Source organism: Corvus moneduloides, chromosome 4 (genome assembly GCF_009650955.1).
Source record: "Corvus moneduloides isolate bCorMon1 chromosome 4, bCorMon1.pri, whole genome shotgun sequence".
Classification (NCBI taxonomy): Eukaryota; Metazoa; Chordata; class Aves; order Passeriformes; family Corvidae; genus Corvus; species Corvus moneduloides.
Window position 1 is genome coordinate 32,701,390 of NC_045479.1, and position 27,514 is coordinate 32,728,903.

Below are 27,514 nucleotides of genomic sequence, written 5' to 3' on the forward strand. Positions count from 1 at the left end.
TCACTGAGGGAAATGGCTTTCCTGTAAAATCAGGGCTGTGTACAGTGTAAAAGACACGATTAACAAAATAAAAAATAGTCTACTGAAAAATAAATCAAGATATCTCTTCTGCAAAGTGTATTTTGTTGCATTAATTCATGGATTGTATATGCTATCCTCTGAAGTTCTTTCTGTTGGAAAGAAAAAAATGAAGGGTAAGATTATTTGAGAGAGTATTGGATAAAAACAATGCAAAGAGTGAAGGACATTTGAAACAGAAGTCTTGGATTCAGAAAGGTGATACAAAGTCTGGGTGAGATAAGGTAAAGAAGAGTTTCATTAAGTGAGCCTATGGTTGATACATATGAAGGGAAAAAGGCACAAAGGAACTGCAGGTGAAATTGTTCTGTCTGACCCTTTGGCATCCAGAAGGTATTAGCTTTTTAATGGGATATGAGAAAATACCTATAGAAATACAGAAAAATGGTGCTGCCTTTGTTTTTTCAAGTTACTTAGCCAATGATAAATGTCAGTGTTTGCATAACAGATTTAAATACTAACAGACTATATGTCTGTATGCTATGAGCATTGAGAAAGCAGTAATAAAATGCGGAGAGGTTATAAACCAGGAACAATAACGGGGTGGATGGTGATAAGGATGCTACCTAGTTATTCATAAAGAGACAGGTGCAACTGTCTCCTCTGCTGAACAAAAATTTATTTTCCTTTGGTGGCTTTGTATTGAGAATTATTGTCAGAGGTGGAAGTCAAAACAGCAGATGGGTAATCTGGAATTCAGTAAATAGAGCAGTAAAATTATGTTAAAGGTGAAAGCATCTGCTTCATCGAGGTTGTCTGATAATCATGGGCTGTTTCAATGCAAAAGGGAGTAATAAGTAAATGGGGCAGTGTTAAATAAGAACACAGGGAGATATAAACGTATTAGACAACAAGGGGTAACAGAAACAATGGCAGAGTGCAAAAATCCATGGTTAACTATTGGTAGACCTTTATGAAATCCCATGTAGAGCTCTAGAGAAGGCCATGTAGTCTTTGCAACTGATAAAAAAGGGAAAATAAGATGAATTTGAGGATTTTGGAATTTTTAGGGGATTTGTGAAGCTCTGCAAAGTGTTTTAGGGCATATTTAGGGAAAGAGAATCAGGGATATAAAAAGTGCCCATTCCATGTAAAATACTGCATGTCAGTACACCTGTGTGACCAAGTCCTGCATCTGATCATCTCTCTAATCTTCTGAAATCCTTTCTTAACTCTGTTTTCGTGTAATCTCATCTGTTTTGTGCAATTGAGTACTGTAAAAGACTAGTGCCAGCTACTGGTGAGGTGGGTGTCACTGTGAGTTGAATTGGTGTCATCAACGAGGGTTCGTCACGGGCGTAGGAGCCCCAGGGGTGTCAACTGCCAGAGGTAGGAGGGGTCTCAGCGGCAACCACTGAGTTGGATGAGGGTTTTGACAATCTATCAGAGGGGAGACAACAATGCATGTCCCATAAAACCAGCCACTGGGAGAGACTGGCCTGACTGGGATGAGTGAGGGCCTGAGCACTGATGATAGAAGTGCAACTGTGGCTCACAGCTCACGTGCCTGGTGCTGGCTGTTGAGGGGCCAAAGTATCTTGCTTTCTCTAAACCTGCATATTGTGCGGTTTGCTAGCAAAGCTCAGGCAGGACAAGCTGGCAGTAGTTCCAAGGTCCAGGCAAGGGTATCAGGCAGGCAGTGGACCTGTCTGTGTAAACCTGCATTTAGGGGAGTCCTGAGAGTGGATTTACATGTTAAGGAAACTTCCCTGACCAGCTGACCTGGAGCCACTCTGGCAGTCACACTGGCACCACCTGAGCTGGGACCAAGGCCCTTTCACAGCTGCACACCACACTCAGACAGTCACACAAGGTTTCCTCACCAGCTCAGCACCAAGTTTCCATAACAGAGTCTCAGACATCTTGATCCTTAAAATACTTTAATCTTGGTGCAATACCTAAATAAGAGAATAAGAGCCTGAGCTGGTGTTTCTGAGAGGGACCCTGAACAAAGGAGTCCCTGTGGTTTTTTTACCCTCACAGCCTAAGCATGGTAAAGCCTTGGGGGCTGCTAGCTCCTTGTCGCTGTTTGGTCACCTGATTTTTCTACCACTTGTCACCTTCCTCCCTGAGAATTGTTTTCAATAATTGGAAGATTTTCCAAAGTTGTTGTTATGTATTATTTCTCTAAGCCATAAGCAATAATTCTATGCCATATTGTAATAATGACCTACACTGAGTTTTTTAGAAGCGATTTATTAATAAATTTCTCGGGAGGCTGGAAGTATGCAAACTTTAGCCTTATGCTCGACAGTACACTTGATGCAGTTGTTAATGAATCAATAAGGCACAGTCTCATGTGTCTTAATTCCAATTAAAATGTTGGAACTATGTGAGATGGAGCTGATGTCTAGATAGATAATTATATTTAATAATCTGTGTCTATATGCATAAATAAATCCACATCATTCTAGCTGGTTGCGAGAGATATGCTATCTTCTCTGCATGTCCAGTAGGATTTGAGATTTAAGAATTTCTTCCCTTCCATCTGGGATTTGAATACAGAATTCAAAAAGCTTATTGTACAGAATTAAAACTAACAAAATTTGCCTTTAAGTAATTTAGAACATTCACAGTTTTAAAGAAAATGCACCAATGATGTACAGAAATACACTCATCATCTCTGAATTACCTGCACATATTTTCTCTTAATAGCTGTAATTCTTGCTTAAATAATTTTTGAGGATTTTGAAAAATTATTTAAAATGTAGATAAGTCTGTATATTCCATCAGTTTGGCTGAAATCCTACAAGCAAATTTGACTGGGATTGAATGTCCATACATCTTTTCTGTATACACTACTTTTGCGGAATAAATTTGATGACTGCGAAAAGATTTTTGATGTTTCTGAAAAGTACCGTCAATTCAATATGAAAATGTTACATTTTCTCAATTTCAAAGATTATAAAGCAAGCTATATTCTATTTCAGGCTTCAAGAGTTGGACATTGGGGAACGATATACTCTCTTAGCAAGCAGATGTTCTTTGTAGGCAGGCAATAACCTTGCTCTGTGAAGAGAAGTAGCCTCCTTTGCAAAACAGTTTGAAGACCAAATACTCTACCCTCACTCTGTTGACTAATGAGAGTCTAGGTACCTAATATTCCCACAGGGTATGCCTGGAGCTAATTAATGAGAAACATTAAGCACAAGAATCTATCTAAAGCATTGGCTAACCTCAGGCTGAAAAGCAGGCATTTCCTTACTTGGAAAGCAGAAGTCATTCTCAAAAAGTGAATATCCCATAAAATTGTTTCAAAGCACCGGCTCTGTAGGTATTTTTCTTGAATTTTTGAGGCTAGTTCTCCTTCTATCTATCAATTTGCTGACAGTTTTGGGGAAGAACAGAAAAAAAGTATATATTTTTTATTTATTTGTGATCTAAATATAACTAACACATTTTGAGTATTACAATTAAATTACAAATGAAAAAAAAATAATTCCAAATATAAGAAAAGGACAGATGTCTAGTTTACTAATGGACAAAGTAAAATACTTAACATCAGAATGTTTGTAGTGTCTCTAAATATATATGTACATATATCTATATAAAGCTGAACATTTTTTACTTGAATTGCAAGTTTTCTTGGTATCTGTACAAGTATTAATATTATTGACTTTTTTGATTCCCCTCCCGCCCCATACAACTGGCTAAGATAATTTGCTCCGTAGTATTTCTAAAATTACCTCCTTCTTGGGCCATTGGAATTCTGAACAGAAAAAATGTATTACTTTAAATAAAAAGGTAACACATAAAGCTGAATATAATCCCCATGTTATAAAAATTCCCTGCATTTTACAGCTAAGCAATAAAGAAAATATTCTTTACATTCAGAAAAATCATATTTTGTTTCAAATTTTACCATGATATGAACAACTCTTTTCCTCAACGTTACATTTTTAAATTACATTCAGTTTTTGTTAGACTTCACAACTAATAAACGAGAGGATCATTAGAAATAATAAGGGATAATGGAGACAGTGATAAAAAAACATGTTCTGCTTTCTTTTTCCTATTGGGAAATACCGTATCTGATTTTCTTGTCTTCCAAAACTCATTTTAGACAATCAGTTGTGTATTATTTCACATGTCCAAAACACTTTTAATTACAAAATATTTTTCAAATGTACATAAAGTGGAATGTTGGTTATTGTTTAATTGAATTCTAAAATGCAGCCATCTCTGGAACATTATATAAAATATACTGTGTGAACTGAATATCTGCAGGTAACCACAATGGCCAAAATCCACACCTGAAGTGCAAAGAGTAGATTTATTCCATCACTACACTGGCAGAATGGGGACACATGCACTGCTAAGTTAACCCCAACTTAGCAGGGGCAAAAAGTGCAAGAACCCTGCCTGGCCTCACATTAAAAAAAAAAGGTCTTGATGCAGGCACAGTCCTTCACAAGGCTGTTTTACAATCTCCAAACTTCTTATCTCCCTTCCTCCCTTACAAGGAGGGCCAAGCCTATAGGAAAAATGCTTATGTCTCTAACAGCATCCTGTTAGCTGATTTGAGAGACTTCCATTTCTTTTCAGCAGACAGAAAACAACCTGAAACAAACACATGTATGTGAATTTCCCACGCTGAGTATTTTTAGCATCTCCCAGATGCAAGGTTGGTATTTCAGCAAAGAAAATTCTAAAACCAGCTTACTTTTCTTTCTTTTCACCAGTCTTCCATTTTCAACCCCTTTCTCCCCACATACTCTTAACTGCTGGGCAGAGGAACAAAATAGAAGGTTTTCAGAGAGGAACTGAAGTAAAGCAACCTCAAAAAATTATATAATCAGTGCATGAATTTTCTACATATAATTTCGCTGAAAGAACTACAGGAATGACATTCAAAAAGCCACAGTATATTATTTATGAGATTTCTCCTAATTTTGCATAAGAATGTATCTATCTGCTTTGGGTCTTGTTTTTTTGAGATCAGAAAATTTAATTTACTGTGAAGGAGTGATATGTGTCTACTTCCTTAGATAGCTGCCTAATTTTTTTCAGGGAAAGAAAAGTGTCTCACATTCAGCTAACTACACATTTTTTCTGAAATAATGTAAAGCATACAGAAGTGCTTTTTTTCATACTGAGTCATTTAAAAAATCATCTGTAGTTCTGTAAGTGCTAGGTTTATAGCTTTGTGGTTCTGGTTTTGCTGATTGATATTTTAAAAAATTACTATCCTGGTAGAAGTCTTGCTTTTTTAACAGAAAGTTGAAAGAAAAGGTAGGGAAAGAGAAACAGTAATTTTTCTTCATTATTTTATTATCTGGCAGTAGAGCTGTGTATGCTGCTTATAATGGCATATTCATAAGTAATACACTGCTGACATTAAACTGAATAGTAGCAAAAGTGGAGAGTAGAAAGAGTAGGAAATATATCTCATTAGGTGGATAGTTTAGCTTAGCTTATTTTAAAATTACTGTGTTTGTTGTGTCAATTTTGCAGCTTTTCTATCTGGTTAATCAATTATTTCTTCTTTAATGTATTTGAGATAATTGATGTCCCTTTGCATTCATCTCATTCTGAACTTAAATGATCTAGTTTTATGGTATGTGATAAGACATTAAGTAGTGCTGATTTTGAATATGCTTTGTTTTATTATGCCCTCCAAAATTCATGACCTTGAGCCAGTATGTGTTCCCAATATTTGAATACAGTGAGGAAATTCCATGCTCTTAGAAGATGAACTGAGTCCATAGTTTCTCTAGGGACTGCCCTACAACAGAAATGCAGGGAAAAGTTATGTTAATGAGAACGTTTGTCTAGTACTAGTTCTGGTTTCCCCCACATTTATATCCGACAGAAGATCAATCTTCATTAGCATTTTAGTTTGGAATAGTAATGTAACAACCCTCCTGAACCTTCTCATTTATTGTGTTTGGTTTTGACTGCCAAGTCAAAGCAAGATTACTTTCAGATTAAAATTAACTGAAAAACCCACTCCAGCAGAGCACCCTGTTTTCCCACATAGTGCAGACAGGAGCATCCAAAATACTGGGGTTGTGCAGCTTACTTCAGTGGTTACCAAGCACTCATGCAAAAACAAAGCTTTCAAACCACAGAACTCTCATCATATTTGAAATGCTCTATATGCAGAAAAAACTAATTTGTCAGTCACCACCCCTCTGGTTTTACAGCTCATTCCTTTGCCTTCCACAGAGGTTCTTTTCTTGTCTTGGTATAATTTCCAGTCCTTGCCTTTTCTTTGGCTACTCTATCTTGTTACTGAACCCCTTTAATTTTAATTTTTTTTATTTTTTTCCTTGCTTCTTTCTTTTCCAGCCTATCTCAGTTGGGCTTACCAAAAGTTCAAGTGTAATTTTATCTGTAGTTGTGAAAAAAGTGTTTCATTTCAGTCCAACCTGTGGGCTGATGTCCTGACCCAGCTTCACCCTGAGTCCATCCCCACAGACCTGTACAGTTACTCCAGGGTTTTATGAGACACTGGTTCCCCTCACCAGGTCAGATCCTTACCCTTGTATTTTAAACCTCTAGGGAGAGACTATCTAGTCTCTATTGTGCAAATTATTAAATAAGATCACTGCATAATCATGAATATTTGAGTGGGTACATACGAGTTATGACTTCCTTTGAGGTCACTGATATTAGTGAAACATTGGGGAGTTCTCTGATGATTTTAATAAATTCTTATTATTTAAAATCGTCAATATTTTAGTTATTCTATTGTTAGAGCATTGCATCAAAGAAAAGAATGCCTTTTTTTACACATAGTTCAAAAAAGAACTGTGCTAACTATCGTGAGCCTGATCACCCACTTTGGAATCTTCAGCCAGAAGTAATCTCTCTCATCTTTTTAAGACTACCAGGTTTCTTGCCATTTGCTTAGACTGTTTTTGAACTATGATTTTTGCAAAAATGACAGTCCATTGTTCTGCTCTATGTCTTTCAAATTCTAACAATGAAATCAGGGGAGGAAGGCCTATATTTCGTCCACTTTCCTGTGTGAGAAATGTTATTCTTCAGTCATTCTTCCCAATCTTATATTCAGATGTGTAAGAATAAAAAAGCAATGTGACAATAAGCTGACCATACAACTTTACCTGAAGATGAAATATCTTTCTTATAATGTAACAGCAGAATACATTACCTGAGAGAGAGTCAAAGTTATGCAGTTTACCTCTTTACTACTTTTTGTTTTGATTTCTTGAAATTGTCTCCTCTATTCTTTGAACCTTGAAGTTGAGATGCTTTAAATTCATTTTAGAATTCATGTGAATGAGAATGCTAGTTATGCTTCTTCATACCTTCAAGACCTCTTTCTGACCTCTTTTAGCACTTTTGACATTTTACAACATAGTTACAAGAGGACATGAAAGAGGACAGTAACCTTTCTTAATGTATACACATGCACAAATTTTTGTTGTTTTTGTTCCCTGAGACACATCATCATAAAATTTGAATAATATCATCATAAAGCTTAAATTTCATCTGTTATCACAACCTTCTAGTATGCTTGTCCGTAAGGTTCAGACCTTTGAAACTGAAATATGAGCGGCTGTTTAGCTGATATTAAGAACAGTTTTGTGAGTTAACTCCCTCTTGCAGGTGGATTCTGAATGTATCATAAAAAAAGTGTTCAGAACATGCATGGTTTATTAGATAATAAACATGGTTTATTAGATAATGAAGCTTACTCAACATGATGTTCTTGGTATCTCCCATATTTTTCCATGAAGAAAGATTAATCCATCCCACTGGCTTTTTTTCCCACAGATAAAGTACTTTTTACTACAGTATTTTTCAAAAACAGAATCTATTCAGTTTCCCTTAACCCTAGAATTGTATTTTCAGGGATATTTTTGTTTCAGTTTTAGTTTTTATTTATGTTTTTCAAAAATAAAATTATGTTTTTATTTTTAAAAAAAAAAGCGAGAAAGATCTTATTCCTAGTTATGGAATGAAGTCCTGTTAGGCAGACTGTTATGTGACTTCCTGGAATACCTTGAATTCATCAAAGTTAGATTTCATCTTGGTTTATATATTGTTATACACATTTCATACAACCTTATCTGAAATTAATTTTTAGCAGCTAGCAGAAAATGGAAAATAACTGTGATAACAGGTACTATTCATTTGTAAATATACCAAACTGAATCTTTATGATTGATGATATTGCCACAAATATAGTTAAAGATTTGACAATTATAAAAATTGTGGTTCCTCTAACAAATTGCCAGAACTTATGTATTTTATGATTCTGTCATCTTTAATTTATTCCAAAAATTGTAGTAAAACTTCTTCAAATAGGGTCAAAGTTTCACCACGAATAGTAGTTCTTCTGATAATTGAGGCTTATTTTTTATTGCACTGTATCAGACATGTTAAAATCACTGGAGAATTACCTCACTATATCTTATTACTTGTTGTCACTTTAATGATGATTTATTCTTTAAGTTTTAATTTTGATCCAAATGATATTTCCTAACTGAATTATAAGTTTGAATTAATCCTTTTCTTCAGTATGTATTACAGTTAGTCATGCTTTTGGTATTAATCGCAAAAGCATAATATTGTAAATACTTCTGACTAGGTTTATTTTTTTTTTTTATAAAAGAAACACCTTTTGTCCTTGAAATCATACTGCTCTACAAACTGTAAATGCTTCTCTATGGCATAGTAATGCTCAAATAGAAATTAAGTAATAAATTCTTAGTTTTACAGTTTTAGGTATGTTTTCCCTTCACTGGGACTGATGAGGTTTGCAGGAATTTTGTTTGTCATTTTTATAATTTTACTTCTGATGGATCTATTGAGAAGGATAATTCATTGTATCACTAATATAAGATATCAGAAATGGTTATCTTCAAGATGTGGAGTCCAGTTCTTCTTGCATTTGCGATGGAGGTAGTCATGAAAAAATTAACTGAAGTTGAGACAAAGCAGGCTGGCAGTATGGAAAACTGCATTGAATATGGAGTTTGGGGAAATATGAAGGAAGAATTCTTTGCAAATTCAGTGAAAAATGGAAAAGATGCTTTTGAAATTAAAATTGCCTTTCTACTGACTTCAACACTTTTGTTGGAAAATGTTTTCCTAGTATGGAAGTAATTGTAGACAAGATACTTGAGGAAGCCTCAGATGAGAGACACTATCCGTGTTACTAATGCCTGAACTCAATTAGTGCTTTTTTACTCAGTTTTATCCTGTATACTGCTGTTTCAGCTCCTCAAATATGTGAAATCAGAAAATCAGCTGTAAAGGAACAATGGGAAATTTGGTATATGAAGTGTGAAAGAAATTATAAAAGTAGAGAGAAGTTAATTGTGCAGCAAGGTGAGAAGCAAAGGTTCCACACTTTTTGACATATTAAAGTTCTTTAGACAGGAAAAATACTTACATTTACTTTATGCAGCACAAGGATGCAACTTTTTTGAAATCTGGTTGCAATTCCCACCTCACTCTGCAGTTTCCAGTGTGTAAGATCTATCTTTGGTGACATGAGCTAAACAAGAAAGATAATATTTTAGGGCATGACCATGACTGACCATGACTGGTGCTGGCAGTGGGGTCTGCAGTGGCCCTCGTGAAGAGAGGCAGGGGCTGCCCCAGGCCGGACACAGACGGATCCAGCCAGCTCCAATGCAGCCCCACAGGGCACAGTGTGCCTGCCCCAGAGGTGGAGGCACCTTTGAGAAAACAGATTTAAGAAAGGGCAAAATGCCACATGGACAGTGGAAAGCATCAAAAATACATGAGAAACTATCCTGCAAACACCAAGGTCAGTGAAGGAGGGACAGGAATTGCTTCAGGTGGCAGAGCAGAGATTCCCAGCAGCCTGAAGAAGAGGGACATGATGGAACAGATATACATGCTGCAGCCTAAGGACGACCCCCTGCCAGAGCAGAGAAAAAGTATAAGGAGGATGGAGAGGAAGAGGGGAGCTGTTGTGGACTGATTGCTCGTTTGCCTTCCCCTTGCACTGCTTGGGGACATGGAGCGGGCAGAGGAGTTGGGAATGACAGAGTGAAGTTGAGCCTGTGGAAAAGCAGAATGGAGGACTGAAGGTATTTTAGCCTTTTGCCCTTGTTTGTCACCATCATATTGTAATTGACAATACATCAAATCAATTTTCCCCAAATCCAGTCTGTTTTTCCCATGATGGTAATGGATAAGTGAGCTGTCAATCTTTTCATCGACTTATGAGCTTTTCCATCTTAATTTTTCCCCATGCCCTGTTGAGAAAGGAGAGTAAGAGACCAGCTGGGTGATCACCTGGCAGCAATATGAGGTCAACCCATCAGGTAAATATTGGACCATATGACTGCTTTGGATATAATTTATATAAATCTTGTAACAATTCTCTAAGTGCCTATAACACACAATTTAAGTATTTTTACTGAACTGGTGATATACATAGAAATTCTAGATTATGCTTATGTTTTGCACCTCCAGTTTTCTAAAGGCATTTTTTTCAAACACTAGGCCTAATTGTTCAATGTTAGGCTACGGTATGCATTGAAAGAGGCTGAATAATTCTGTAGTATTGAGTAGATGAAGCAAAATGGGACAGGTATGGGTGTGGCTTCTGGTCTCAAGCAAATCTGTCACAACAGTCGGTGTGGGTAAGGGTGACTTACATCCCTATTATCAGATTATACTTCTATTGTTAAAAGGCTAGCTGCAAATCAGTTGTGCACTGGTTCTTGAACCAGATAACTGAGAAGTTGATTTTTTAGCCATTGATCACAGTTGCATATCTCTTTTCTTTGTGTTGCAACCTAGGAAAATGTTTTTCAAGAGTCTTGGCAATAACCATGCATTACCTATCTGAAGACATGAATTGATCTGTATGGGGCAAAAAAAGGTTATGATTGAAATATTTATAAGCACATTTAAAATTTTTCAACTATTTTTATATCTGGTTTAATATGAACAACATGAGCAGGTTACCTTGTGTAGGATTTTGTGCCTTTTTTTCCAGTGTTTTTACAGTTTATCAACAAGTTAAGTGTTTTAAGAAATTCCGTGTGTGAAATCTTCTTTGGCAAAAAATGGAACTTCTTTACTTCCTTGATTTTGAATAATGCAAATTATTCTAGAGATAGAAATACTTTCTATTTAATATGTTATGTCTTTTATTTTTACCTCTGGTTATATTTGGTTACTCTGAACATTGTTATTACAGCTTTAGATAATTATCCAACACTTTTTTCTTCAATCTGTAACACTTTAGGTACAACTTATCAAAACTTTCTTTAAAACAGTTTTTGTAAACCTTTACTTTTCTGCCAGTGCTGTATTTCCTTTTTCTTCTGAAGGCTGCTCAGTACACCAGTCTCACTGCTTTCTCTGTGTAAATCTTTTGTTTCTCTTTTCCTCTGTACCTCCATTGAGGGGATCAGGTTCCAGACAGCTCTTCTCCTTGCTGCCTTTTCCAGCACATTCTTTTCCCGAGAGAACCTTCCTTGCTTCTTAGTATTTTGCTTGGCATTGTTTCCATCTTGCTGACTACCTTTGAAAATAATTGTCTTGTCCATTGTTTTCTTGTCTTCTGGTAACCCAAGATTTAAGGGGAAATATTCAAATTCTTGTGTCAGTGATACTGCATGCTACCTATTCCCCACTGATCACATAAAAGAATGACTAGGGCATATTATCTTAATCTAAATAAGTAAGTAGCAGGGTCCAAAGAGATCAGCTTCAGACATTTCCAAAGTGTGTAAAAGTACTTTCAGTGAGTGGGGTAAGTGTGCGTTTACTGCAGACGAGGAAACAGTGTGCCAGACAAAGCCATGTTAATGATGACAGGAAAAGGAGAGGGATAGTACTCCCTTGCTTCTTCCACATCCTGTTGAAGTTAGTTATATGCATACCTATGTTTTCACATATACAAAGATAGATAGAAAAATAAAGGTAGAGCTATTCATAGATACAGAAATGTGTGTAATATATGATATCTGCAGGAGAATTTCCTGCTTTTATTAGTGTGGAATATTCCCAAAATATTTCTTGGCATAGAAGTAAGGATCTTGCCTATATAATATAAGAAGGTGTGTTATGTGACATATTTGGTGAAGTAAAATCTTTTTAAGGAATATATGAATATCTGAATGTATATGTGCAAACACTAAAAAATATAAACATAATCTGTCTAATCTGTCCTTTTTTTAAACACATTTTAGTCTACTCAGCATAAAATGTGCACTGTGAAAATAGATTAATGATACTCAAGGATAAACAAGGCACATGAACAATTTTTAAATTTTAGAATATTGAAATACCTGAAATACATTTCCAGGAATTTCTGAGCATGTGCTATAAATGTGCTTTTTTCAAGTATACTTCTTAGAAAGGATCAGCTCTACAAAAGAAGTAAAGAGGTGAAAAAATTCTCTTAAGGTATTGCAGATAAGATAAAGGCACTGAAAGCAACATGCATTTGTAAGAAGTTTTACAACTGAATAGGACTAATCAATCTGCATATTGCTATCAGTAATTGTAGATTCCAGGGCACCTAATTTGTTGATAAACATTTTTTCAGCAAATTCTAACAGTAATGGTCACTCTGGTTAAATTATTTTTAACTTTTCCAAAAGTTCCATTTAGATTGTACAGATACTGAAGTGTATACATATAAAATTAAGATAACAATTTTGCCAGGCAATGCAGTAGAAATCAATTCTTGCTAATAAAGTTCAAGATAAATTAATTAAATTTCTCTCTGCAAAATCAGCTATTTTTCCTGAAACCGCTTATGACAATATTTCAAATTTAAATTAATTATTAATACTTTACAATTATTATTATTTTTTTCTGAATGCACAATAAATAAAGATAGAATAATGGAATATACTTCCTTAGATGGTCTCCTTAACTAGCAGTCATAACAATACAGAACAATACAGATATATGTTTAAGAGAACATACATAATTTTTCATCCAAGCTTTCCAATGTAGACATCTCACCCAGCTTTGAATAGATGTATGAAATCTAAAACTGAAAATCAGAATAATCACAGGTCTCTAAATATGATGTTACTTGTCTCATCCAGCAATATATTTAGTAGGTATCTATATGGCTGGGGACCAGTTGAAAAAGTTATTCCTATAAAACCAGTTTAAAAAGAAAAACTATTTATCCGTCTGAGCTGAGTCCACTCTTGCTTGAATCATATGTTTTAATATACAATCTGAAGAATGCAAAATGTTGATATAACTACACATATATCTAAAATCATTGGTGTTTGAGCCTAACAATTTTTAATGGATGACTTGCTTTTGAGTATGATTTTATGTGATGTGTGCATTATAATAGGAGCCAGGTATTGACAATAGACACTTTGATCTATTGCCAAACTCATATTTGAATAAATGTGCATGCACAAACTATTTCATACTTGTTAAATTCTTTTATTCCTTGCACACACAGAATATGTGTATGTGTAAAAATTAATATTTGAAGGAATAGGAAGCTAAGATACTGTCTTTGTCTTCTTTGTTTAACAGGAATTTGCCTTGTGACTTTTTCAGTCAGACACCCAACCTGTTCCTTAACCTGATAAGAGTACTACTGGATATTGTGACAGGTAATTCAAATTCACCTTATTACTACCACTGATTGCAAATAATTAAAGACATAGCAAATTTCTTAGCTTTAAACTCAACCACTGTAACATTGTAAACATTGTCTTTATTAAAGGAAGAACATATTTTCAGGTTCTTTTTTAATTAAGCATCATGCTGAAGTAAATGGGTTTTTAATAAAGCACACATTTGTATATGAATTAAGTGATCTAGGTATAAGTAATAAATATTTTATTAATATTTTAAATTAATAGTTTGGAACAGACTACTTATTATTTATGCATGTTTACAATTGTTCCCAACATAAATGATGCTTTCCAATATTTATGTTATAACAGGTATTTTAATATTCCTTAGTTTTACTAGACTTCAGAGAATACGTAAAAGTTCTAAATAATTTTTATGGTTCTTTATGTATTTTTAGAAGTAATGGTAACTACTTAGGTACATTTGTTGAGATGTGAGTTCTCATCTCATTGTCTTGTGCTCAGTAAACTTGTTTGTGTTTGGCAGCTTCTCCCCCTGAAAGAATCTCTTTTTATAGTCCTGCTGTTATGTTCTTGACCTTTGCCACGACCACAACCCTGAGGCGTTTGAGCTGTCAGATAAAAGAGTGGAAAGAGGCTGGTGAAAGTTGTAGAATGCAAAAAGCTTCGTAATGCACTGGTGACTTTCCTGCCAAAACTTCACCTCCATTGCTGTCACATTTCCTTAAATAATAGGGAGACTTTTCCTCTAATGGGCAATGGAGGCTTTGGGTTTGACTAATGAGAACTTGCAGAGGCAGCCTGCCATGTGTCTCTATCGTTTAACTGAGTTGAAACAATCTTGCCTGGCTACAGACAAGGGCTAGAAGCAGTCATATTCAAATGTACCTGTCAGTAATTAATCTGTTTGGGCTTTTTTTTTTCCCCCAAGTATTCATATATACTGTTCTATGTGCAGTAAAGCATTAAATTGCTTTGCACTGGGAGTAAGTCACATTCAGGGGTCGTCAGAACTATGCTACTGGATGGAACATGCTTGATTCAGACAGGTTGTTTATAGCAAGAGCTTGGCATCTGAAATCTCCAACTACTCAGGAGATTTTATACGAGATTATCTTTTCTAATATTTCTAATATTATTTTGGAAAAGCTGATTTTTATTTAGTATCATGTAGATAGAAAAAAGCCATTCATGGATAGTTTATGCCTACCTCTGATGTAGCCACTGAATAGCCACTACTTGTTGTGTCAAGATTCTTAATGAATTTTTCAGTATCTGCTAGCAAAGCTTTTTGTTGAAATTACTATACATTAAAGATAGATGCAATTTTTTCCTTTGTCACTAGATCATCTTTTTTGTTGCAAATTACTTTTTTTCTCCTAGAATGGGTATGAGAAAAATGCTTTATTTTACTGCCATTTCCCAACATGTGATATGAAATTAACGCAATAAAGCACAAATAAAATACAATATAAGACCAATATGGAATTAGCTTCTTTCCATTTTACAAGAACAGTATATTGTAGACCAAATGCAAAACTTTGTACTGCATGGATTAAGAATTATTCCTTCCCCACCACTTCCACTGTAAAATATTTTTTAATATCAGTACTTATAAATGCCTAATGAAAGACAGATTATTAAATCAGTATTTTAAAAATCAAAGTATTTAAATGAAAAAATCTCTAAATTAAACTTGGAAATTTAACTTTGTGTATCTATCTAATAAGCAGTGATGACAAATACAGAATTTAAAAGCATTTATAGAGACATAATTATTTTTAAATTGTTAAATTCATAATTCATTTTCAAGAACAAAAAACTGAATCTCGTGTCTAGTTAAACATTTGCAAGTCAAACATGAGTTTCAAATACTGAACAGGAAATCACATCACATGAAAAACCAACATTTTTTCCCCCTAGAGACATAATATATTCTGTCTTAGTTGACTTTTGAGCATGTAGTGCTAAACTTAATGAATACTAAAAAAACTATACACAGTAATCCATACAGAGTTTTTCCTTTTTAGATGAAAATATTTTTGCCTAACATTTTTATTTGCATTTTTAATCTGGGAAATGTCACCTAAATATCACAGATACTATTTCAATGTTTCTGTCTTTCACTGATGAATTTGGGTTTTTTAATTTTCTTATCCTAGTTGTGTTCATTTCCACGTAATGCATGAAAAATAAAGGAAACTAGTCACAAGGAAAAGGGAGTTATTCTGCTCTAACTACCTTACTACTTAAGGAAAAACGTGTACATGGTTTCCTTAGTTCTCTGGAACATCAGCAGTAGTTTAGGAAATTACTATTTCAGTCCTAGTTGTAGAAATTAATGTTTCACTGACTGATTTCCATTTTCTTCTTGTGCTCCACAAGCCATAAGAAAGATGGGCTGTCTGGTAATTTCACAGCAATGTTTCCATTTTTTTTTTTTTTTTTTTATTTCTTTAAGCCTGATATTTTCATTTTTGTTTAAAGAAAATAATAAATGAAGGTATAAACCTCCTGCTGAATGAAATACAATTCCTCCTCTATAATTCTATATTTGAAAACTGTTTTAATTTTATTTCATTTTTTCAACTTATTTTGTTGGTCTCTGTTGAAAAGAACATATACATCCTGCTGTAAGACTTCTTTAATATTCATTAATATACCTGGCTGTCCTTTCTGAATACATAAAACATTACTGGTTTTTTTTAAATTTGAAACTGAAATGGTCAGCCAATTAAAACAGTATCAAATATTTAAAACGTGGGAAATTGTCCCTGCTCTATCATAGCAGAATATGATTAGAAATTGTCATGTAAATATGTTATTTCAGTGAAAGTCTAAAGTAAGTTCCTTGTCATGATAAGAGAGAGACAATATGAATATCCAAATGAGGTTTATCTACAGATTTTGACTGAAAATGTCCTCCACACTGACTAGAAAGAGAGGAGCTAGTAGTCAGGTGAAATATTTTTTCCATTCATACTTGCAGATACTGAGATTGCTTAGAGAGATGCAGCACTATGAAGACCTTTAAAACTTCCTAGAAAAGTCATGTAGTCACAGGACAAAGATTTGCCATGTGACAGTTTCCTACACATTTTATTTAGTTTTATAATTTTTGAAACTCACTTGCCATTGTAAAAATGTAACTGAATATTATAACTTCATTTTTAGTAGATCTTGCAAGAATTGGTGGTTTTCTGAGAATCTAGTGGCATCCTTATTCATTGTTTTGAATAATAGATGTGCTTTACAAACATTCATCACTCCTCTGCAAAAATATATCCAGATCTTAGCTACCTGGAAATCTACAATAATCTGATAAAATAAGTTTTCTGGGAATCAGAACTTTTAGCAAAATTTAAGGCAGTAAATTCACCTACCTTCAAATCTTTCATCACTCTTTCAGTCTTCTTCCTTTCCCATTTTCCTTCCCTTTTCTGTGATACTCCTGAATGAGAGAGATGTCTTTCAAACAAAAAGACAAAAAGGAAAAAAAACCACCCCCCCCAAAAAAAACCCCACAAAACAAACAAATGAACAAACAAGAAAACCCCCACAAAGCAAACAAACAAAAAACAACAACAAAAACCAAACCAACCAACCAACAACAACAAAAAAAGCCAAGAAACCACAAAACCCCCCAGGTCATGCTAACAAGCATTCATGGATATGAAGAACCTTCCTGCTACCCTCAGTGCATTGCTGCCTTAATTCAACTGCCTGAAAAAACTATTGTGTTCTCTCATTTATTGCATTCTATTTACCTTAATGGATGAATTATCTGAGGGACTTACGTTGCAAAGATTTTAATCTTTAATCTTAATAGTTTTTATTCAGTTTTGGTTTTTCTAGAACTGTGGCCATTTTTTTTTCAACTGTAAGAAAAATGTTATTTGTGAAACAGTAGCTACACCATCCTATATTAATCATATAGAGTCTTAGTGCCTTATGAGATTTATTTCTTAGCACTCCAAAAGAGTAACCCATCAAATGTAAGACTATTGTCGCAGTAATACACAGGTCATTATAAATATTAGAAAGTCAGAGGCATTTTGCGAGATCCTTTTTTTTCTCTAAGTATACCCTGACATTATTATACTGGCTAATTGGTTTGTGCAGCATTATTCCAGCATGAAATAACAGACATAAAACTTCTGTGAACTGTGACTTTTGTGTCATCCTGTTAGTTGAAAATAAGATTGCTGACTATAAAATGCCTTTTCTGTAACGAGTATCACTGCTGTATCCTATAAGATTTAATTACAAATTGACTAGTTCAGCTTTATACAAGTCCTTGGAGGTTAAGGTTTTGGCATGGCAATAAAGGCAGCTTAAAAAAAATGTTCTCCCTTCTGTTTGATCTGAAAATCAGGATTTGTATAGACAAAGATATGCTGTGCAAGCTATATAGCATTTTAAGAATTCTCTGAAGAATTCTTCATGCTCAGTGTTTGTATATTGCATTGTCAGGTGTGTATAAGTAAAGACTCCAATAAGTAAAAGGTAGATTTTTTTACAGGACATTGTTGAACATATTTATTCCATATGTCTCTCTAAATAAGGATTACTGTATTCAGCATCTGAGACCATATTGATTTTTTTGTGTGTACGAGCCTTCTGAAAATTGGCAGAAAACTGGACAGTCTGGGCATAAGGTGAAAACTGCAGAAAATGTCTGTGCCTGAACCCACTAATTATTAACTCTTGCAGACACTCTTAATGTGAACAGCACAGTGCAATGTACATCTCTAGGTGACTGGCTATGGATGTGTTGAAGAGAGAGAATAAAGAAAAAGCACAAAAGTTACACTGTCTGTCTCTTAACAGGGAATTTAGATCCAGAAAAAAATGTATCCAGATCTAATGGGCTACCGTGAATGCCAGAATTAACATTTAATACTCATATAATCTCTAGATTGGAAAAGACCTCCAAGATCATTGAATCCAACCATTATGTAGATGTATCTCGATTCACTGCTGTCTTTTGCGTGACTTACAACCATGCGGTTGTCTTCAAATTATATCCTTTAGTGACTACTTATTCTGTGACTGCCTTTGATCTTTCAATGGCAGTGTAGTTAAGAGCATTTCATTTTATTAGATCAAAGTTACTTTATAAAAATATTCTGAATTGTTATATGTAAAAATATTCTATAATATATTGGTAAATAACTGTTCTATAAATATATGCCACTGTAAAAAGTGCCTTGTTCTATTGCTGCTCTATGCAAACTGAAACACAGAAATCTTCTTATAGAAAACTCTTAAGGTTTTTTGAAAAGTACTTTTCTTGTCTGAGGCACTGGCTACATCTCAAAATCCAGATGTATCAAAGGAAATCTGCAGTAAAATGTATTAAACCAAAATGAAGTTTAACATATTTCTATTGAAGAAAATTTTCATATTCTTGTTACAAAGGAAGATGGGAATAGAATTAATAATTTGAACATGTACAAAGTTCTTTAACCTACAACCTTTCATAAAATTTAACTTTACAGATATGATGTCAACCCTAGAAATCATATGAAAGGCCTGTTTACTGAACACACCACTGCTATTTTACCTTGTAAAGGGACCATTACTATCATTCTCTTATGTGCTGCTGGAGGAAATACTGGTTTATTGATTTGTCTCAGCTAGATCAGGTCCTTGGGAATCAGGAGCTTATATTATCCTGGATGAATTATTTATTTTTATTATATTTTGTCTTGGACTGTTAATAGGAAAAGAGACCCACACAGGACAGACTTCATAATACATGAAACCTACTTTCTCTTGGCAGATAGCACATGAAGAAGAGCAAGGTGCAATAGGCTAGAACCAGTTAGTGTTCTTCAATCTGGGGAAGATATATCAATATGATTGGCATGTATAGATGTAGCAACATAGGCGTCATTTTTTGTTCTTTAGTGCTTTAAAAAACAAAACAAAACATTATCCTTCTGCATCTCTTCAACCAGATTTAATAACAGTAAGATAAATACTGTGGGATCTTAACATAAAATTCAATCTCAGAATCCCTTATGCACAAGGAGTAAAAACAAATATAACATGTTAAAACTCATGCTAAAAGTCTAAGAGTTCAGAAGTATATAAAGACAAAGCATTTTAATTTATTAAAAAAAAAAATCTGTTGCTATTATTTTCCTCCAGAATAGCAATCTGCATGGTTTTGATGAACATGCAAGGAGGGATTTCCAAGAAAAATGTAACTGAAATAATACTTTTAATTCGGGTAATGCTTTTAATATATAGATTAATTTTAAACCATAAAATAGTATTCGCTGTAATACATAGTACATCAACTTATTGCTCAGTCTTTCAAGGCAAAGTAGTCCAATGCCTGAAATACACATCAGGGAACAACCCTGAACTGATGGAATAAATGCCATAGCAAACCTTTAGGTCTTTTACTTCTCTCTTTTCTTACAGAATACCTGAGTCAATACTAGTTTATATTTCTCAGCTACACAGGCTAAAACATTTCAAACATGCAGAAATACTTTGAATGGAATCACAGGAAACTCTGAAGCGGTACTTTGTGTCTCTTCTGCAGGTTTTGGGGAGAAAAAAAATCTGCCACTTCTACAAACTTGAATTTCTCTTAGCTCATGTGTTCAGCTTTTTGACAATCTTAAAATGTAACTCAGAATGCAGTACTTACCATGGCAATGTATACATCTTTTGGATGGCATATATTAAGAAAATCAAGTTTTTTTACTCAGATTGTAACTTTATGTCAAAGGGAAGAATTTTGCTAATTGTTTATGTGGGCCTTGTCTTTCACTCTTGTCTCTATCACTCTCTGTAGCACTATGACTCTTCAGGATTGTCATCCAATTAACAATAGCTAAAAACAAGATACAAGTACTTTGCAGGTCTGCAGATAGAGCCATCCAAATTTCATGGTTTTCAGTTCATTAATTTTACTCATGCACAGGCCCATATCAAAAATGCACAAGTCAAATGCTTAACTTCAAGAAAGGATCAGACTGTGAAATGATCATAAAAGCAACGATAATGGGCAAGATAAAAGACTTCTACTTCAAGATCTTAGACAGTGGTCAATTGTGGATGTGAGAATAAATTAATGCTTCACTCAGTTTAACCTCACAGCTTCTGACATTCTGTAGTTTAGTGCCTTCTGAACTGGAATTTGTCTCTACATCCTTCTGTTTGATATCACTTAATAACTGCAAAAGCAGTTATATTGGCACAGCATGCTGCCAAGAAGTTTCACAATTCATTTGCACATGAGTGAAAAAAATTCCAAATTTCAGTTCAGTTCAAGAAAAGTTCTCGAATATTTCTTTGGATTATTTCGGGTTTCATATTGTGGGAAATAATGAATAACTCTTATCTCTCTCTATTGCAATCATATATTCTTCTCCATTAATTTACTTTTCCAGGTAAAGAATCCCAGTTAATTTAACATCTCTTTATACCTAAGTCTTTTCATACTTCTTTTTTACTTATACCTTTTTCTTTTAGTTGGGGAGACCTGAAAGATCTTCAGCATTCAAAATACATTGAAATTACAAAATTATGAAACATTGCAGTAATGCTTTATGATTTTCTTGTATAGTTTTTTCCTCTTCTCTAATATCTCACAATTTCAATTGCTGCTAGGAACTGTTTTCATAACATTAACCACAATGACTCTAATTCTTTTTGTAGGATATTAGTTTAGAACTCATTTCCATATATATGCACAAATTAACTTTTTCCCATCATTTTTCTTTACACTGTTTATGCTGAATTTCTTCTGCCATTTTATGTTTCGGTTACTTAGTATCATAAGGCAATTCTGCAACTCTTTGCTGTCAACTTTAACCTTTCTAAATAGTTTTGATATAATTATATTTTTGTCATTGCTTAATACCTTTTCCAGATTATACACCTAGGAATGTACTAAAAAGCACAGGTTCCCTAAAAGCTAACCAAGAAATATTTGTTAAAACAACTATTTATTCCTGGTTTTGGTTTGCTGTTCTTTAGCCAGCTGCTAACTCTTCATGGTGGTAGCACATACTTATTGTCTGATTTAGAAGATCTCTATACTGACTGGGCAATTGTACAGCTTACTAGAAGACCACCTCATAGATTAGGTCAGAATGTACTTCCAAAAATACACCTTAACTTGCAAAGATATTAACACCTTTGTTTATCAACATAACTACATCACTATATTTAGATATTTAAATATTTTTGGAAAGCTATAATGAGATAAATTTTAGCTGTCTGGAGTGGCAAAACAGTGAGCTAATGAAGGTGCCGTTGACTTCAAATTTCAGGCTCATTCAGAAAGGGCTTCTTGTATGGATGAATATGCCCCAAAATGTATTGATTGTAAAGTACTCTAATCTCCAAACATATTTTAAGAGTTAAAGTTTGCAAGTGACTAGAAATCAATGTGAAATAGAAATTAATCTGTTTTTTAAATTACTTTTTAAATTATCAGAATGAAGGATTTTACTTTCTACCTACCTGATATAAGAAATTTACAGTCAGTAGACACCCTCATATGAAACCAGTAAGTATAGATTCAACCTAGAAGGTTTTTTTTATTCTAATTTAAGTTGCAATATTTTCAAATATATTTTGGGGGGAATTGTGAAATTAAAAAAAAAAAATAATAATATACATATGTCAGTTTTATACATGGGGAAACCTCATTGTTTTCTATTGTATGGATACATTGACTTAGTGACTCATACTTACAGGTCACTAAGTTACACATATATATATGTATAGTTCATAGAGGTGATGATAAAGATGCTATATGAAAAAGTTAATATAAAGTTGTTGAAACTCTAGAAGAAAATTTAGGAAAAAAATTCAAAAGCATATATTAATTTGATAATACAAAAAAGATACGTTTATCTGCATGAAAGATAAGTAAATATTGCAAATCATTGGTATGCAAATTCTATACTATGCTTATTGCCAAACCAGTGAAATATATAGTGTTGTCCCATCTTTCATCATCACTGATAAACACTATCTTCTCCAGGGAGTCATTTTCAGTACAGGCACTGCAGATATCCATGTAGATTACTAAAATTAGCAACAGTGTTTTGGGCATAGAAAACACTGCTTGACAAAATGCAAAATGCCACAAGGAGTAATCCAAATAATACAGGGAGGAAGCATTACATTAATGCATGGATGATGTGAACTACTAACACATTTTAATGTGTTTGTTAATTCTTTTTGTGATGAACATTTTTTATAATGTGCTAATTCTGCGTTATTTTGCCGTTCCATCCAGTATGACGGTCAGCTGCTGATAGAGGTTAATAAGCAAATATACTGAAGAGAGGAATTGCACTTCTAGTGATTTGGATAACACTTGTTAGAGTTCTGTACCATTCTACTATGTAGAATAACTAGTATGATGTGACTATGTATCTGGTCAGTAAAAATCAGTAATCCATTGTCCTGCTGCTCTGATTATGGATACCAACATGGATTTCTGTGCAACTTCTTCCCAGGCTGCTGCAGGTCTTGTCTAAAAGTGACTATGTTTGGTTGCTATGTGTGAGCAAAGCAATCACACTTCAGCATCAAGCCCAAAGTACCTGAAGTCTCACTGGCTGTGGACTGAGTGTTTAAATGAATATTATAATGGAAAACATGCAAGTTTGCTGTGGTTGTTTTGATTTTGTGTCAAAACCCTTCTTAGTTAATAAGTAGCTTCCCTAAGTAGTTGTTCCTCCCTGCGAATCCTCTGTTGTATATTTACAATTTCCTGATTCTCACTACTGATACCAATCAAATTTCTTATCCATCTCCAGGTTATTGTAATATTGATATGCCTCTAACACACAGTACTGTTGACTATAATTCTTTAAAATAATGTTTCCTGGAAGTTTTTTTCCAAGATATCGGCTTCTTACTAGGAAATAAATTACAGTAATGCTGGCAGGACTTGAAGAAGTGTAGATTGCAATAAAAATGTCTGATTCTTCTACCTAAAACATTCATGAAACTACTCACTAAGCATTGATCTCCTAAGAGTTTATTCCTTTTTAAAATGAATAGGTGACACAATTTTTTGTGTTGCATGCCCTCATCCATCTAAGTTATATGGCAGATTGCTAAAGAATTTAGAAAAAAAAAATGTTGTAAGGGATTAATGCCCATTCTAAAAATTTATTTTATGGGTCTTTTGCTTATCATGAGACTTGCAGAAATTTTACAAAGCTAAAATGAGATAGAAAAGAAAAGGAACATTTGTGGCTAAAGCTACTAAGAGTAATGGATATGTATGAGGGTATAAGTAAATAATAAAGAAATAACCCCATCCTTTCAATTGTTATCTAGCCATCTAAAGGTTTCACTTGATGTTCTCGTAATAAAATTCTCTTTTCTCCTTATAGTTGTAGAAACCATTGTCCTCTACCAAACAGTCACTCTCAGCAATGCACCCATAAAACAAGACATCTTAATCTAAAAAATGCCATAACTCAGCCTGGTTCACATCTTTGCTGACACTAGTATCCATTTATTCTTTCTCTCTCCTTCCTTGTTGCACCACATACATACTGAAGAACAATTCAAAGGAGAATCACAGAGCAAAGGTCTCTGGTTGTAGATGAGCAATTGCCTAAATCTACACTCTGTAATCTAATGGAAAGGGGAACATGGAACAATTTCAGCTATGCACTTTTACCCAACTCATTGGCAGTTTAACGAAAAAGAGACCCAAAGCAGTCTGTTTATGCAGCCCTACAATCAGGGCTATTACATTGAGTTCCATATTTAGTGGAATTATGGTCATCAGCTGAAAGAGACTAAATAAAAAACTTTGGACTCCTTGGTATTCCCACCAGTTACTTTTTAAGTGTCTCAAGAAAATGAAGAAAGCTGGTAAGACAAGCAATGATAATGTCTTGAAGAAAATCCCAGTTGCTCTTTGCTTGGTAGAAACCATGCACGTACATTTCAGTATTGAGCCACATATGCTATATTTTAATGGCCCTTGATGGATTTTGGTTCAACTCAGATCACAGCTGAAATTCAGTGAGTGGAAGAAAAGAGGCTGTTGTGAGTATTTTTAGCTTCTTCCCTAACAGTATCCACTTAAACCATCTAATGTAACATTTAGCATATCTAAACAGTTCTTCATAATTTTTTGGATACCTGTTCATGGAAAAGGTTAATAGAAATGACAGATAGTAGTACTATCACAAAGATTTTGATCAAATACTACCCAATTCTGTAAAATGCTTTTGCTCTTGAAGTCCTGAAGTTTACGAATTATCATAAACAAGATGATCATAAGCACTAGAAGACCTAGGGTCTAATTTACAAATGAGAAACCAAACTTTTCTCATTAATCTCTTGCACTGAAATTTATAGTGTGCGTGTAACTTACAGCTGACAGTACTGCAGAGTGACCCTGGTCAAAGCTATTAAATTTGACAATAATTTTGATTAATGGAGATGTTTGAGTTTACACCTCCTGACAGGGAGGTAAGGTTACACATGTTGTCCAATGGAATGAAGGAAAATTATCTGTATGTTATGATTACATAATTTGTGGCAAATATGACATTGTTGGGAGGAATGTGAATTGAAGAGGGAGTGTGCAAGTGTGCTTTTGATTTTCTTTCAGCTATTTTTGAGCAAATTCATATTATTCCATAGCTGGTTTGAAGTTGTAGAAATAAATGGGATTCTATGTGCATCTATTATTCATTATTGAGATGTATTCATGTCGGAAGTTACACTTAGCAAAGTTATTTGTGCCACCCCTCTTAGTATTTGTTTTCTTATGACATATGAATTTTTTCAAACAGGGGTAATTCTAACCTTACTTAAGTCCATAGTGTTTTTGTTTGGTATAAAGGAGTATATTTTTGTAGTATTCTAAGTTTGATCATGCCTCTCTCTAACTAATAAAAGTAGCCTTCATCTCCTATTTTCTTTACAAAAACATACAGCAAAAGAAAAACGTAGTCTAGAGAAAAAAAAGTAAATAAATATTTTATAGTAAGGCATTAGGAAATACAAATGAAAATGGAATCCTAAACATTAAAATTTCCTGGTTAACTGACCATTAAATTTAACTGCAACAAAAATTCAGGGCATATCAACACTAATTTCATTAAAGAAAACTGTCAAAATAAACAAATCCTTAGAATGGTAGAGCTACTAAAACTGTCTTTTATGATAATTTCTCAGTTCTTTCTGCGGACTCCTAAATACTTTCTGTATGCATGTCAACATATACATGTATATTCAGCCCATGATTCAGAACCGTGACTCTGATTACCTTTACCTTGGGATTTATAAGTCTCTGTGTAAAACGTCTTGTTTCCCTTGGTTATGCCCTCTCACTTTAAACTTTTTTTTTAACCATGTTATAATTGTAAATAAATGAGAGAGTAAGGTTTGTCTTTTTCTCTAGGTTAAGTTCCTTGGCAGACAAGAAGACGCTGGGGAGCCAGAGTTTGTCTCTGTTAGTTAAATCAAGGATCTCGATCATGACCTGAACATAAATTTCATGACTTTTCCCTGGTGATAACTTCCAAGTAGGATTAATGTTCTTTAGACCTAGCTCACAAGAGATTAATAACTATTCTTTTTGGCAACTGTAACTTTTAAGTGAGTTGCCAGATGTAATCCATGGATACCATACAGAAAATCTTACCAGTTTGACTTAAGGGAATAGAATAATCTTTATTGTAACTGTACTTTATCAAAATAATGCACTCAAATTCTGTAGCTATACAGTACATAGTGTATTTTCAAATATGAAATTAACATTTCACAATATATTAGCAAGTAAAAAAGGATATTTAATTTACTCTTAAATTTTTGCTTCTCTTTTAGTGTGATTTAAAAATTTTCTATCAGTCTGACCTTCATAACCTTCATAACCACCTGAGTACGTTATACTGTGCCAGATAATCCATATGTTCATTTAGATTACTCATTCCTTTTCAACTTATTAAGTAGCCCTGGACAGTCAGTTTGGCATTCTGATAGTACATTGCAAAAAGACACGCCCATGTCCTTTCAGCCCTTATTACCATTACCAGCTCTCCCAGTGATGCTATTGCCCTAGTCCAGGAAGATTAAATTGAAATTCTTTTTCAGAAACACTAACAATCCTTTTTCTTCACACTCACAGTGATTCTTATTTCTATGAGATCCTTCGACTTTACATATTTCAAGTTATATAACTTATCATCTGTGAGAAAAACTGGTTTTGTTTTCTTTCTTTTGTGTCATTATAGCTTTATTTTGCTACTTTGTACATACAGAATCAAAATTACTAATATTTTAATCTTCTTTTATCTCCCTAAATTCTCAAACTTTATTTGCAATAACCTCTCCCTGTTCAAGGTACTAGATTCTGTTGTCCAAGTTCTTTTACATGTTATCAATATACAGGTTTACATGGTACTGAATTAAAACCATGGATAATCATGTGCTTTAATGTTGTTTGTATTTTTAACCCAGCTCATACGAACCATAGTAAAACACTGAATTAGATGACTATTGAAAGGCTTCTCCATGCATTTTTCCATGTTTCTATGTATTGTCTGGAACCTTGAAACAATCAGCTGCTCTCATACATAATGTAGTGTTTGATAAATGACTGAGTATGGCAGGTATGACAATCCTTGCTCTATCAATAACTGCGGGTGTTAAAAGTTTCTTGTTTTCAGTAGTAAATCCAACCCTGAAGCAAACATTTCTATTTTTCAAAACTACATGAAAACACTTTAAGACTTCTAGTCTTCAGATCAGTTACCTCCTTATTAAATAACATATCACAGCACCACTGATTTGACTTTAATCCAAAATCACGTGGGTTTCAAATGGCCTGTAACTTTTGTTCAGGTTCCCATAATCAAATTTATCTATGCATAATCTAG

The 27,514-nt window shown here is 34.0% G+C and overlaps 1 protein-coding gene across 5 annotated transcripts in view; it reads left to right on the forward strand.

Moving 5' to 3' along the window:
- The window catches only part of MGAT4C (MGAT4 family member C), a 339,257-nt gene that overhangs the window by 145,684 nt on the left and 166,059 nt on the right, over positions 1-27,514 (forward strand). For all 5 annotated transcript variants that reach the window (XM_032107337.1, XM_032107343.1, XM_032107338.1 and 2 more), the window contains exon 3: positions 13,555-13,634. The gene's annotated coding sequence lies outside the window, so the exon portion shown is untranslated. The remainder of the gene's footprint in view (positions 1-13,554; positions 13,635-27,514) is intronic.